This window comes from Siniperca chuatsi, linkage group LG17 (assembly GCF_020085105.1).
Source record: "Siniperca chuatsi isolate FFG_IHB_CAS linkage group LG17, ASM2008510v1, whole genome shotgun sequence".
In the NCBI taxonomy this organism is placed as follows: Eukaryota; Metazoa; Chordata; class Actinopteri; order Centrarchiformes; family Sinipercidae; genus Siniperca; species Siniperca chuatsi.
Window position 1 is genome coordinate 24,856,485 of NC_058058.1, and position 14,332 is coordinate 24,870,816.

The 14,332-nt window shown below is 41.3% G+C and overlaps 1 protein-coding gene across 3 annotated transcripts in view; it reads left to right on the forward strand.

The window, feature by feature from the left end:
* Positions 1 to 321: 321 nt before the first annotated feature.
* LOC122864108 (retinoic acid receptor beta-like) overlaps positions 322 to 14,332 on the forward strand; it is a 202,477-nt gene continuing 188,466 nt past the window's right edge. For 2 of the 3 annotated variants that reach the window (XM_044171207.1, XM_044171206.1), the window contains exon 1: positions 322 to 621. The gene's annotated coding sequence lies outside the window, so the exon portion shown is untranslated. The remainder of the gene's footprint in view (positions 622 to 14,332) is intronic. The other variant, XM_044171209.1, reaches the window with a different exon arrangement.

Here is a 14,332-nt window from a genome sequence, read left to right on the forward strand (position 1 = left end):
TCTCATCAAGACATACTACTGAGGAGAGTGTGGGAATCATTCTTAAAGATTTTATTTAAATAAAGTGCTGTTTGTTGGATCACTATTGTGCCAAAATTCAAAGAACCCCCTAACGATTAACGTCTTAACATTTTCTGCCAAGTCTCTGCTCTTCCTCAGAAAGTGATGCTCCCATAAAAAACCCGAAATTTCAAATGGAATTCAGCTTACAATTCTCCACGCCAGACAGAAGGGATTCTGGGATGTTGCCCCGCTGAAGTAGCCTAATCAGTGAAGATGAACGTTGTGGGTAAGCGCCACCTAAATGCTCGTGTCATGCGGTTAACAGTGTCAGTTTAACGAGCGCTCCCATCACGCTGGGTCAGACCCCGTACAGCCGTGCAGCGGTAGCGCGCCCGTTAGAAATAATAAAGCGCTCCGTCTGTGAGCAGCGGCTGCGCGCCGTCGGGTCGGTTACCCTGTGCCAAAAAGGACTTCACCTCCCCTCCCCAAGAGGAAATAACGGCGGCTGTTCTCTCTGCTCGGCTGCATTTCGGCAAAGGTCAAGCTGCTGAGAGTGAGGAGCGTCAACTAAGGATACAAGTTTGAAATAAAGATGTCAGGACCAGCTGCGGGATGCGGGTAAGTTTCCCCACGCTGTCATGTCTGGATGAAGCAAATCTTGCGGTGGATGACTCTTTATGGCGAATACATATTTTTTTGATATATGCCAAATTAAAAACACATCTGTAAAGTTATGTGACATGGAAATATGTTGCAGCTCATCCGCGCTGTCATGCGCTGAGCTCAGTCCCGGTCGCTGATGTGGCTCGGGGAATGACGCGTGGCCGCCTTCAGCCGGGCACCTGACGGGTGCGTTTTGGTGTGTCTGGAAGTGGCAGAGCTTTGAAACATCCAGCCATCCAAGTTTTCATTTGGTGATGCTACTTTTTGGACATCAGGAATGCATGTGGTGCGTTGGCAGAGCCAGTTTGGATGATAATGATGACGAAGATGATGAAGACGATGGTGGTGAATGTGATGGCACTTACCTGTTGCAACCTACAGCTGACCAGTGCAAAATCGGACAATAGTCCAGCAAAGTGCAATGATGCGTTTTGCACGTTTGTTACTCCTGCATTTGGCATAAAGATGCACAGCAAACACTGCATCCAGCAGGCACATTTCATAGAAAATTACACAACAGCATTCATACTTTGCAGCACAGACGACACTTACTCAATAGAAATACATTTGAGAATTGGGTGTAAGAACAGAGAATGTAACTTGATCCACAGTGAGAAAAAAACAAGACATGATTGTTTAAGCTCTTCTTCTGCCCCCCCCCTTCAGCCCGGGGGGTATGAGGGCTTCTTCATTGGAGGCTCAGAGTACCTGAGAGTCAGCGAGAGGCTCCTCTCCTCCTGCAGGCTTTGGCAGTGCCTCTCCTTTTGAAAGCTCATTTCCCATGCCTTTCATGCCTGCAGTTTAAACCCTTTGATGTTTTCTCGCACTGAACCCTGTGCATTGAAACCGCTCTCCAGTATGTTAATGTTCTCTGATTGACTTATGAATCTTTTAATTAATCCACTTGTATGCACACCGCAGCATTGTCCTTGGTGAAATGCCATCAGGGGGAAACGAAGCCATGACAGAACGGCATGCTGTCAGTGGGGATTTCAAAGTCAATGGCAGTTTGGGTTTAAATGATCGCTGGTTTGATATTGTCTGCAACTTATTTCTTTGAGAAATCCTAGTAGTGCTTTATACACTGGTGGATCTGGTGATTAAGACTTCAGCTACACTATGCAATATTAATGACTTTGGAAGATATCAAAGGATGAACCTCAGAGATGCAGTAGCCTGAAGTAAGCCTACATTAATAATGTGCTTAATTCCATCAGCGATTCAAGTGTTCCTTCGGTGCTTTTATGTTGAGCCTTGTGCCCAAATCAAAGCTTTTTAATTATTCCATACATTTTCATTTACTCAGGATTTACATTACTCAGATGCGTGCCAGATTGTCATCAAGTTTTTTTGCTCTCTTTTCAAACTCAGTATCCACACATTTCTGCACTGAAAAATATTGTCTCCGTACATTTGTCATTGTGGATTTTTGAAATGGGATTTTATTTCATGGATAACAAAACCTTGCACTACTGCACCCTGTATGGACGTGGAAGGTGCAAGTGAAATGTGATTAGTCATGTGATTACCGCTAACAGTCAGTAGGTGGCAAAATGCTCTCAGGGATAAGAAGAGATCCATCACGCAGCTGTGTGACATTCTGAAGGGTAGCTCACTGTAGTCAGAGATGCTCAGCTGAGTTTCAGAGACATCGCTGTTGCTTCTCTGTCTCATCTCATTTAAGTCTACTGAGGATGAAACTCGGGCTTCTTTAAAAACAGATTCAACCTTATTAGAGTGCTTGAATTTTCTTCACTGCACTGTCAGAGAGTGTAGGCTTCAAATGACTCCACTGTGTTTGAGGAATAAGGGTTGAATTCTAATTTGTGTGGTGTGCCATATACCAGAGTGCACATGAGGGTTACACTGTTGCTGATACGTTTCAAGGCTGGATTTCCAGCCAGGGGCCACAAAAGCCACAGGTCCACTAGGTGTCAACTGGTTGGATATAATTTGTTTAATTATAAAGTTGACACTCAAGGGCCACTTACCACTTAACGTTGAGCTAAACTTTTATGCCAGCATTGATGCGAAGTTCTAAAAACACTAATGAACGATGGGAATTTTGAACATCAGTTCTATGACAATTGGGAAAACTAGATAGTGTGACATTGGTGGAAGATCCAGATCAAGTGAGGAAGTGGAACTTCTGGGACTGGGGATAGTTTTGTCAACTGCTGTTTCCAAGAAAAGGTTTCAGTCGTAGTCATCTGGACTCCCATCCGGAAGTCATTCTCAATTGAGAATGACTTCCGGATGGGAGCCGAAACGTCTTGATTCTGAAAACAGTGTCCAGATGACTACAATGAAACCTTTTCTACGATAGAACACTCCTGGACGAATGAGGGACTACACCGTCCTGCTGTTTCCAAGGTCGAGAATAAATGTCAAGCCTATACAGATTTGTTAGGAATGTGCTCCACTAAAGGAGAATATTAACTTTAGCCCTAAGGGTCATGCTACATTAGCTAATCGTGTGTTCCTGTCTTCTAGAGCAGCCTTGTGTCAAAATTCGTTTTTTAAACATTTTATAATGTGCAATACACATGATACACAATATAAATATAAGCATGTAGGACAAATATAAAAAAATACTTACAATATACATTCATATATTAAAGTATATAGTGTGTGTCTATATATATATGTAAAGTATATATAATCATACATGTATCATATGCACACTATACAATAAATAATGATATATAAGTATAACATGTGTATGACAGCAGTTGAAAAGAATACTGTGATATATAATGGACTATAAGGATTATATAAGTAATATAATGCAAAGTCCACCAAACAGGTCAATCCTACAATGATATTTTTAATATAGTTCTGTGTGGAGTTTGCATGTTCTCTCCGTGCCTGCGAGGGGTTTTTTCTCCCACAGTCCAGAGACATGCAGGTTAGGTTAATTGGCGAGTATAAATGGTTGTCTGTCTCTGTGTGTCAGCCCTTTGATTGACTGGCGACCTGTCCAGGGTGTACCCCGCCTCTCGCCCAGTGTCAACTGGGAGCGGCTCCAGCCCCCTCGCCACCCTCCAAAGGATAAGTGAAGCTCCAGATAACCAGCAGAGGCATGGGCTCATGTCATGACTTGGACTCGAGTCATAAATGTGGTGAGTTTAGACTCACAACTAACACCGGTGGCTCATGTGGACTTTAGCCTTTTAACTCAGAATGACTTTATTTCCTCCCCAAGCCTAATGGATGAAAAATGATATTAGAAAACTAATTTTCCTGACACGGGATATACTTTTAATCAACCCAGCAGCAGCCAATCATGTTCCGCTGGAAGGAGAGGCTGGCAGTGCAGGCCAGCAGATAGACAACAGATGATATGACAGATTATCGCATTCTGTTTTAAAGACTCTGCTCTGGTCGAGTAAGTAATTGGAATTGTGTCATAGGGATAAGACACCAAGGCACCTGGTATAAGGCACCAGGTGTAATAATAAGTCATCTTAAAGTAATACATAGAAACTATTAAAAATCATTCATTATTTCTATTCATTTACTGCACTACCTATTACTGTTTCAATAAATCTGGTGTAGTGTGCATAATAACTCAAAACACAAAGTTTAGCTTGGACTTGACTTGGGACTTACCTGTCTTGATTTAGGACTTGACTCTGCACTACATAGCTGAGACTTGAGACATACTTGACAATGACTTTGTTTGACAACCAGTCTGAAAAACTTTCTAAAAATATATAAATTCATTGTTTCCTTCAGAATTGTGTGTTCTTGTCAGCGTGAAAATGGGATGATACACCTGGCCAATGACAGAAAGACCTTATACATATGTTAGCGCCTGAAAATGAGGAACTAACAGCTGAAGTGTTTACCGTATGTAACCTCTGTTATTTTAGCGGTGGATCACACGACTGACTGATATTTACAGAAATATGTCATAAGACCAAAAGCCCTAACCTCATATATATAAGCAAACCAATCTCTATAGTGTATGTACAGTGTCACATCATTTCCCTTACTACCGTCACAATTCTTTCCCCCTCCTTCTGTCACTTCTGTATTTTTGCCCTCTGTTGGCTGAAGCAGCCGCGTGAGCTCCCAGGGTGTGTGCACCGAGGCTTACTGTCTGTGGGCGGGTGACAGCTCCAGCCTGCTCCGCTCCGAGATCCTCCACTCGTTGCTTAACAAATAGCGCTGAAGTGCTCACCGTGTTCCCCTCCACACATCTCAAGATGAAGGGGAGGAGCAGAGGTGTCAGGAAGGCAAAATATTAAATCAGAAAGAGATTGACTGCAATTGCTTCTAATGGTGAATACATGTTAGAGGCTGTTATTAACAGTGGTACAATGGAATGATTTGGAGACACTCCCGCTCCCTGCATACCAGGATAGAAACCCTGGCAATGTCTGTGCCTTCCTCTGGGGAATGGAACCCCAAACTCTTGGCAGTGTTAGCACGGCCATGTTAGTCATGGACAGCCTGTCCAACGGTCGTTAAAGTTTTTTTTCTTCTGAAGCAGAGAGCCAAGCGTTGTTCAGTATGTAAGTTACAGAAGCTAAATGGCTAATTTGGCTTGTTCTATCGCTGCAAAAAAAGTTACTTTTTTCAACCTAAGATGAGTTTAATGCTCTCAGTAGGCCTACTAGGTGCAAGGAAGAGTTCAGTGGCCTGTTCAGATCATGATGATTACAGTATAAGTTTGTGAAGGAAAATGATGAGGTTTTCGGTGAACACAGACCCTTAGTGGCTTGTTCTAAGTAATGGAACTCATAACTCTGGAAGCATTAAGTATGATTTATACTTCTAAACGTTGCTGTAGCTGCTGTAAGTCATAGGTGTCTGTGGGACCAGTATTGTATGTACACATATGTAGCCTAGAGACTATGCAGGCTATTTGGACACCACAACAACTGTGGTCTGCTTCATATTTTCCACTTACATGTTGCTGCTGTTTGTTGAAACAAGGCTAAGAGTCTACAGCCACGCAGTTCCACCAGCGTGGCTGTGCTTTGGCACAGTGGTGCTTTGAGCTAAATGCTAACATCTGCGTGCTAACAGGCTCGCAGTGACGATGGTAACATGCTGATGTTTAGCAGGTATAATGTTTATCATAGTCATCATCTTGGTGTGTTAGCATGTTAACATTTAATAATTAACACAAAACACAAAGCAAAGCTGAGGCTGAATGTCATTAGTTTTGCAGGTATTTGGTCATAAACTAAAGTATTGTACAAATCGGTTAAATTCATCCTGAAGGGGACATCATGAATGTGTACCACATTTCAAGGCAATTCATCGAATGGTTGTTGAGATATTTCAGTCTGGACATCCTTTCAGCCACGCTAGCGGTATTCTCATTACCATTAATCCCATTCCCACTGCCATCATTGCTTTAGAGGGTTTTGTAGCCAACTCATTCTGCAGTAGCGCTGTGATAATTAAAAGGTAGAACCTACTCAAAACTACAACTATGTAGGGCAGCTGTGTATTTCAGGAGCTCCTTGAAGTAAGGACATAAATGTCCTTTGATGGTCTGGCTATCGAAGGACTGAAGGCTTCAGGGTTGAACCTGCATGGTGTACAAAAATGTTTCATTAAAACATAATTTAAAGTTTCAACCCTCAACTTCACAATTAAGCACTAACTGGGACTCACCGGGAACACTGAGGGCTACAAAAGACACTGTTTGTAGCCTAGGCTATGTCCTTAAAATTCTGGCAAAAATAATTTCTGGCAAAACTTTGTCATATACATTTGTAGGAGATTTAAGAGTGTGACAGTTGGACCGAGTAAGACAGTCAGTGTTTCAATGGCTGGTTCCATTTTCCATTCGGATTTGCTAAGCTGACAAATCTCTTATCAAACCTTTTATCTGTCCTTGTTCTTTTATATTAGAAAAGAACAATGTAGAAATCATTCATGCAATGTTAGCAAGCTTTGCAAGCTGGTCAACCACCGACTGGTTGAAATGACAACTTCAGCAGTAGCATTACGTCAGCACATTACGTCAGCTATCGCTAATTAATGTTAGCAAGTAACAAGTTTTCAAGTTTATTAACTAGTAAGTAACAAGTCAATTAACATTAGCAAGTTAGAAGTGTTTAAGTTTCTTAACATTGTAACAAGTTTTCAAGTTAATTAACGTTTACAAATTACAAGTTTTCAAGTTAATTATTGTTAGCAAGTAACAAGTTTTCAAGTTTAACATTTCATCTCATTTTCAGGTTGTAGCTACAGGTTAACCTCGTAAACACCAGGTAAACCTAGTGTTTCTGCCCTCTCAGCCAACAAAAGGTGAAAATTTAAACTTTGAGTTTTAGTTATTTGTAAATTCAGTTCCTTGCAAATGTTGAAAGCTAAATTTAATTAGATTTGGAAGGATTTGTTACTTTTAGCATTAAAATGCTGTTGGACCTCAACCTCATTCAAAGGAGACATCCCCTGAAATCAGACACAGCTTATAAATAATTTGCCACACAATTGACATCTCTGTTGTGGCTACAGCAACACCTTAATGCAGAAGTATTCCTGAAACTGTAGTGCCCTAGTCCATAGAGTCGAACCCTGGCAGGTATATTGCCTTGCTTTACAAGTTAAAGGTGGGGAATGCGATTCTGGAGAAATCCAATACCAACAACGACACAGCAAGTAATGTGACTAACGTTAGCTAGGTTGTGGGTTAGCTTAGCTAGGTTGTGGGTTAGCAGACTGTCGCTACAGCTGCTGCTGTGAAGCTAACAGCCAGAGAGCACGAGACGGTTTCCCAGAGCCAGCACAGCAGCTCCAGACAGCGAGACTCACAACTCTCCTGCTACTGTAGCTAACATCACAACAGCAGCATGTCTGGGCAAACTAGAAAGTAAGCTGAATGTCCGTGGGCAAGTCATTTAACGTTACCTGACGCACAAATCGTGGCTGGAATAGTGCTGTGTGGCCCGGTCCGAGCTGCTTTGTTTGTTTCCCATTTACAGAGCCAGGTCTGAGTACGAACAGCACACACACTGAACAGACAGCTAGCGGCCCGTGAGGAGATATTCGCTGAATTTGACAAAAAGACGTGTACTGGATTAGAATCACATACCCCACCTATAAGCTACACAGTGCACTAATGCACACTGTACATTAGTAAGGTAATGTAGAGATGAAACAATATAAGATACAAGTACAATCTGTCCATACAAAATCAATGCTCTTCTACATGGAAATTTTGCTTTTAATATGGATATCACAAATATCAGCCGTTGCACTGTTCATCCTGCTATCGTATTATCTACTACAAGTGATAGCATAATTAAACACATACGGCGAGGGAAAGTAATAAATGAGTAAGATGGACCATGTAATGTGGAGAGTCAGCGAGTGGAGGGGTGGGAAAAGAGAAGACAAGATTATAGAGAAGCCTTTGATGCTGAGTCTGGCTATGGGAATCCTAGTGTGCCTTCAGGGGAAAGCTCCTCTCACACAACATCAATAATGAATGAAAGATATCTTGTTCAGTGGAAGACTGAACTTAACTGGCATACTGATTTGTTACCATGAACCTTGTGTAAAAAGTGCATCAGCGTGTTTGCTATGCTTCATTAGCCAGATAAGGAGCTGTCGCTGATGACAAGGAGAATGGGTGGGGTGTTGAAACAATAACCCAGAAAAAAGAAGACTTTGTGCATCTTATTTTCCCAAATTCCATTGTTTTGTTATTTCTATAGAAACTTCTTTTATAGGCAAATGATACTGTGCTTGAATTGGATTAAAAAAAGGTGCCAGTACTCTGAAATGTGAGCCTGCATACTCCTAGAATTAACGTTAATTAGTGACCGCTTATATGACAATGTTTATTATTTTACATGACGGTCAGAGCCAGCTAAAAATGAGAACCTGCACAGCTTTTCTGGTATTACACTGCTCTTTGCTAATAAGTAGGACAGAGGAGAGATAACAGATTTGTTACCGCTGGACCTCGGCAAATGCATGCGGAATGCTGCACTGTAGAGACCAGCTGCGGTAAAGGAGAGCAGGGCTGCACCACTAGCAGGCTGAAGTGGACAAAACACAGTGGAGTACAGTAAAGAAATGATCAGATTTTGATCTTTAATTTAGCCGATACGATCCGTTAAAATACGCCCATGTCGATATCTCTGCAATAATGACGAAACAATGGTACCCAGAAGGAATGAAGAGCAAAAATTACTTAAACAGAACCAAAGCAGTCCTCAAAAATATGCAAATTTAAAAAGTTAAATATAGATGGATGGTTTACAGTACTTTAGCAAGTATTTTCCCCCCTTAATCATTATACATGTATTCTGACATTCAGTGAAAATACTGTGTGATACCCGTCTCCTAGACAGTTGTCATTACAAAGGTTACAGACCCACGTGTCGTTTAGTTTAGGCTACAAAGAAGCAAAATCATGGCATAGAAAAATTATACATGACTATTAACACATACACATCAATGCCACACTGTTGCACTGGGTGACATGTTCCTTAATTACTACCCAAAATACTAACTACAGCACGAAATGTGGATTAATCCGCCGCTGAAAATAGCCCCCAACAAATGCACTATTTCTTCCTGTTTGCGTTAAATTTGCACTTCAGTGACCAGCTGTTTTAGGAAATTGCTGAGCCTTTTAAAAATGAAACAATATATTTGTGCTTTTTTTTCACGTCTTCAGATTTACGGCTTCCGTAGGAATCAACGGGTTTGGTGCTGAATGTCACAGACAGGGTAGGGAGGTTGGAAAGTTTTGAGAAACAGACAATTGCATGGTTAACAACAAAATATAGAAAAACACCACCTTATCCTTTAATATTGAACTGAGACCACAACATTTCCATCACTTCAACCAAGTGCTTTAAGCTCCTAAATATTCCTAACTTTTTAGTCAATAGATCCAAATATAGGAACATAATCATGGGCCGGGTTCAAAACCACAAAGTTGCACATTCTTCTTTCTCCGTCACCTTCAACATCCACAACAGCATTGACACTGTAAAACCACCCACACTCAATACTGGCACACTGCATCACTGTGCATCTTCATGCCACGTCCCTGTACGGTTTCAACACCACGCAGTTCGTCACGAGGACGTATTGATTCTCTGAGCTGTTTAACCTGCGGGAGGAACACAGAGTGATTTGAATCAATTAATCACATGCTGAATTCTCTCCCAAAACTGTCCATGAAATGATTATGACACAGTGTGCCGTATCTGAGAGAGGAGGCCGGGCCAACGATAATTCAGTGTAATGGTGATGTTCATTGTGGAAGCGCTGGCTCTTTCATGTACTGCACTTCCCACCTTATAACAGTTTTAAAAGGGAGAAGAACTGGGATTTTTATGCAGCAGAAGTTATTTGAAGGGCATGTTACTCCGCTTTAAATACTGTTTTAATTTGCAATGCAAATGACTCTCATTCTCGTCTGAATAATCCTCTTGGTTACCTAATACTCTGGCATATTCATGCGCTGTAATGTCTATGTCGCAGGCTTGCTGCTGTGGTAAACCACTCGTACTCTTTGTCAGTCCCTGCTCGCTCGGTGCGGCCGGAGCTAAAAGGTCAAACAGCATTTACACATACATGGTCTTTGTTTTACACCTTCTCAGCGCTCTGAATCAGCGGGGTTTCCCAGTTCTGGGCAGGTCACATAATGCTAGTTTTATGGAAACTGATATACAGACTTCTTTGGACTGAAGCCATTAATTAATGTCAATGTGTTAAATTCTATGTTAGATGTATAATCAAGCAAACTACATATGTATATTAAGTGCACTGGCACAACAATGTCATGCTGGGCCCAAGTGCTAACTGCTAACACTGGGCCCTTTGATTGGATTGGCTTGAAAGGTCAGAAGAGTAACTGATAAGGAGACTGATCATTGTTAAATTAGTGATTAAGTTAATGTAGATCCCCCTTTTACCTATGATGAGGTATGCTCACCCTGTAGTTATCCTAAACTTTATTGCGCTTTATTGCATATTTTTGTAATAAAGTGGGCCCCCGACTCCCCACACACCCTACACGTTCAGACAGAATAGCGTAGAACAGCAAATCAAATTTTAGCCTGGAGTTATTGAGGTGAATTTGACCATTGGACTATTTGTGCAGTCTGTATTTAGTAAACAGCTAATGTACAGACTGTACAGACGTTTGGTGTAAGCTATTTAGCAACATCTGCACTGAACTGTGCTCAGGCTCTAACTGATCTCCGATCTCGTCAGGAACTCTAGGTTGCTGTATGTATGGAGTTGATTTATAAAACCTCGAAATATACTCACATTTTTCACTCAAGTTAAAATATTTTCAACTCGTACGGACGCACCTGTAACTCAGTTTGCACCAACTAGAACAAATGTGTGTGTGTTTGTGCTCACTCCCATCTTTTCATTGACTTTGTATGCAATCTAGGCACCTAAAGCTGCCAGTATGCTTCCAAGAAGTGCTTGTTGGTTTGTCGAACAGCTTCGGAAACCTGCTCCTTCAACACCTTTGCGATGTCAGGCTTGGGGGGCTGTGTCCGACCATTTCTGTAACTTTCCAAAACCGACAATCCGACATTCACATCCACTTCAGGTCGGGATTGGCCAGCTGTGTGGAGGTGAGAAAGGAGCCAGGGTCTGACTCTCTTTTTTCATTCTTTACAAAACTCTGAGTGCAACACTATGAATGTCTTCCAGGAGAGGTATCCCCATATTTAAACGCCATCGCTTATCGCCCCTCTCCATGATGGCCGGGTCACACTTCGCCTCTGAGTGTGGCCGTTTGGAACAACTATAAACACTTTTGCTTTCCAACAGTGTCGTATGAACCACTTATAACCCGACCCTAACCCCCTACAATTTGCTGTGTGTATGTCTAAACACACCTTAAGAACCAGCAAATACAAAGAGCAACAGACCCTAATGGAGAGTGTGTGTCACCTTATTGTTGTCACCTCATTTGGTTCATTGTTCAGTGCTGCAGAGTTAAAGACAATTTCTTGTAAAGTTGATGCTTTTCTCTATGGTGGTTTTAGCTCAGTAGTGAACCTTTTCCTGCTGTTGTTGCTGTCTCCTCATGGAAGACTGCAGGTGGTGGTTCTCCTTGTCAAACTTTCTTAAATGTGGATTTATATTTGACATAATGGATGAGATGTGCATCCCAGTAGTTTTAATGGTAACTGTAAGAAGACCAGAGACAAACCCCAGTTTATTCTTCAGTTCTTTTTCTCTTTCTCTCACTTCTTTGCCTCCTTTTTCACCGCTCCTCTCCCTCCCTCTCCTGCTTCCCTCTCCCTCATCCCTCACTTCTTAAATGAGTTTATTTCTTTCTATTCTGGGCTTTTCTGGAGGTAATTAAAGCAACCACATTGGAAAATTGTGTTCAAATACACTCCCCACTCAGCAGAGAGACTTAGCTGACTTTTAATATGCAGAAAGTAGGCAGCCTTAATGAACTACACTAGAGTAAGTCTAGTTAATAACACAAGAACACACTCATGCTGCTAACACTCGGTGCTCAAGTTCTTTTTCCTGCTGAGAGCTGAGTCACGTCACTGAGTATGGTGAGTCTGAATCACTTCATCAGAATTTTATCCTCTGTTTAATTACAACCTGTGGGGCAGTTTCACCCCCGTAGCCCTCTAGATATCAAAGACACCTGACAGGCCAAGGATAAGTTAAGATAAGATTCTGAATTCTATACCATGAATAACTCTTTACTTAATTCTAAAAGAAATTCTTATTCACATATGTATAGTCGTTCGTCTTAGTGGGCTTTGAAAATCAACTTGCAAAGACCTGAAACTTGCCTTACATTGGTACAATACATAATTGAACAATTTGCTGGTATTATTTTTTTCCGAAGTTGTGTCTGTTGTGTGTTGTACTGGGGTTGCAAGCAGAGATGATTTTTAAAACTACCCTTGGTCTTGTGTTCAAGGACATCCCAATGTCTGAAGTCGCATAGTTGTCTGCAGAAAAGCCTAGATAAGATGCCTTTTTGGAAAATCAAAATCCAGAAGACAAAAAATATATAAATAATAATAGTAATATGTAAATAAACAAAGATGCTGTGAAAAAGATTCTATGAATTTGGTCTTTTATTGTTCTGCTGTTCAGCAACTGAATCGAAGATTTTGGATGTCAGTGTTTTTCAATGCACCAATCCCAGGTAGTGCCTGTATCGCTTTCTGGTTGTGTTGCAGATCAAATGTCCATTGGAAGCATTTCAGAAGCAGAGTGTCTTCAAGCAATATTTTCTTCAGCAGCCATATTTCCAATTTTGTTGTCTTGCCTTGATGAAAAGAGTAATGTCTGCACACTGACTCTAAACCACACATTTATTTAATATTAATATTTAATATTTTGATCCCAGTCAGATCTTCCTCAGGTCAAAATGGTTACACATATGTATACTAATAGGCTGATTTCTCTTACTTGTACTGCTGTTTATCCATCTAGATTGTTTTGGTGGGAGTTGCCGAGTTTTGGAGATATCGGCCGTAGATTTCAAATGTATTTCTTTGGTTCTTTGAGCACCACAAGCCATCTAGTCCATCATATTCCAAAAAGGACGACATCGCTACGGCCGATAATGGTTCAGGGCTCACCTGAGCCTAAAGTCTTAAGCCTACTCTTAAATGTGGAGATGTTGTCTGCCTCCCGAACCCAAACTGGGATCTGATTCCACAGGAGAGGAGCTTGATAACTGAAGACTCTGGCTCCCATTCTACTTTTGGAGACTCTAGGAACCACAAGTAACCCTGCTTCCTGGGAGCGCAGTGTTCTAGTGGGGTAATAAGGTATTATGAGCTCTTTAAGATACGATGGTGCCTGACCATTAAGAGCTTTGTAGGTGAGGAGAAGGATTTGAAATTCTATTCTGGATTTTACAGGGAGCCAGTGCAGAGAAGCTAATATTGGAGAAATATGATCTATTTTCCTAGTTCTTGTCAGTACACGTGCCGCAGCATTCTGGATGAACTGGAGAGTCTCAAGGGACTTATTCAGGCAGCCTGATAATAAGGAATTGCAATAATCCAGCCTAGAAGTAACAAATGCATGGACAGGATGTGCCTGATTTTTGATGTTACGTCGGTAAAAAAACACAAAGTAAACACAAAGTACAGCAGAGGCTGACGGGAATGTCATTTCCTGGCCATAAACTACTATAAAGTATTGGACAAATTCAAATTTGGACTTAATAATGGCGCTAGATGAAAAGTCAGCATGTGTAGCATGAAGGGACTACAGCTTGCATTTTGTTGTACAACCCTGTATAGTATAATGACAAATAAATGAACCTTGAACCTTGAGCCTTGTCTGGACCAAAGTGTTGGACTAACCAACTGACATTGCCATCCCCAGAGCCATGCCTCTAGTGTGGCTAAAAATACAGTTAAGCTACATGAAAGTAAACATTACATATTGTACATGACACCTTAATGGTGCAAAAATATGTATGTAATGCTGTTTTCCTTGCACCTACTTGTGATGTGCATGTAATTACATACTCATTGATGATCGATTTGGGAGCAGATACTTTGTGGCTGTACTTTACTTGCTGTAAGTACTGTAGTACAGCACATTATCGTATCTTAATTTTGAATAAAGCTGTTTTCCCTGAACACAGTATATCGGCAGAGGGGAACCTAGCATTTTTTATGCTGCTTCACAGACTTCATTGGAAGAGTGACACAAC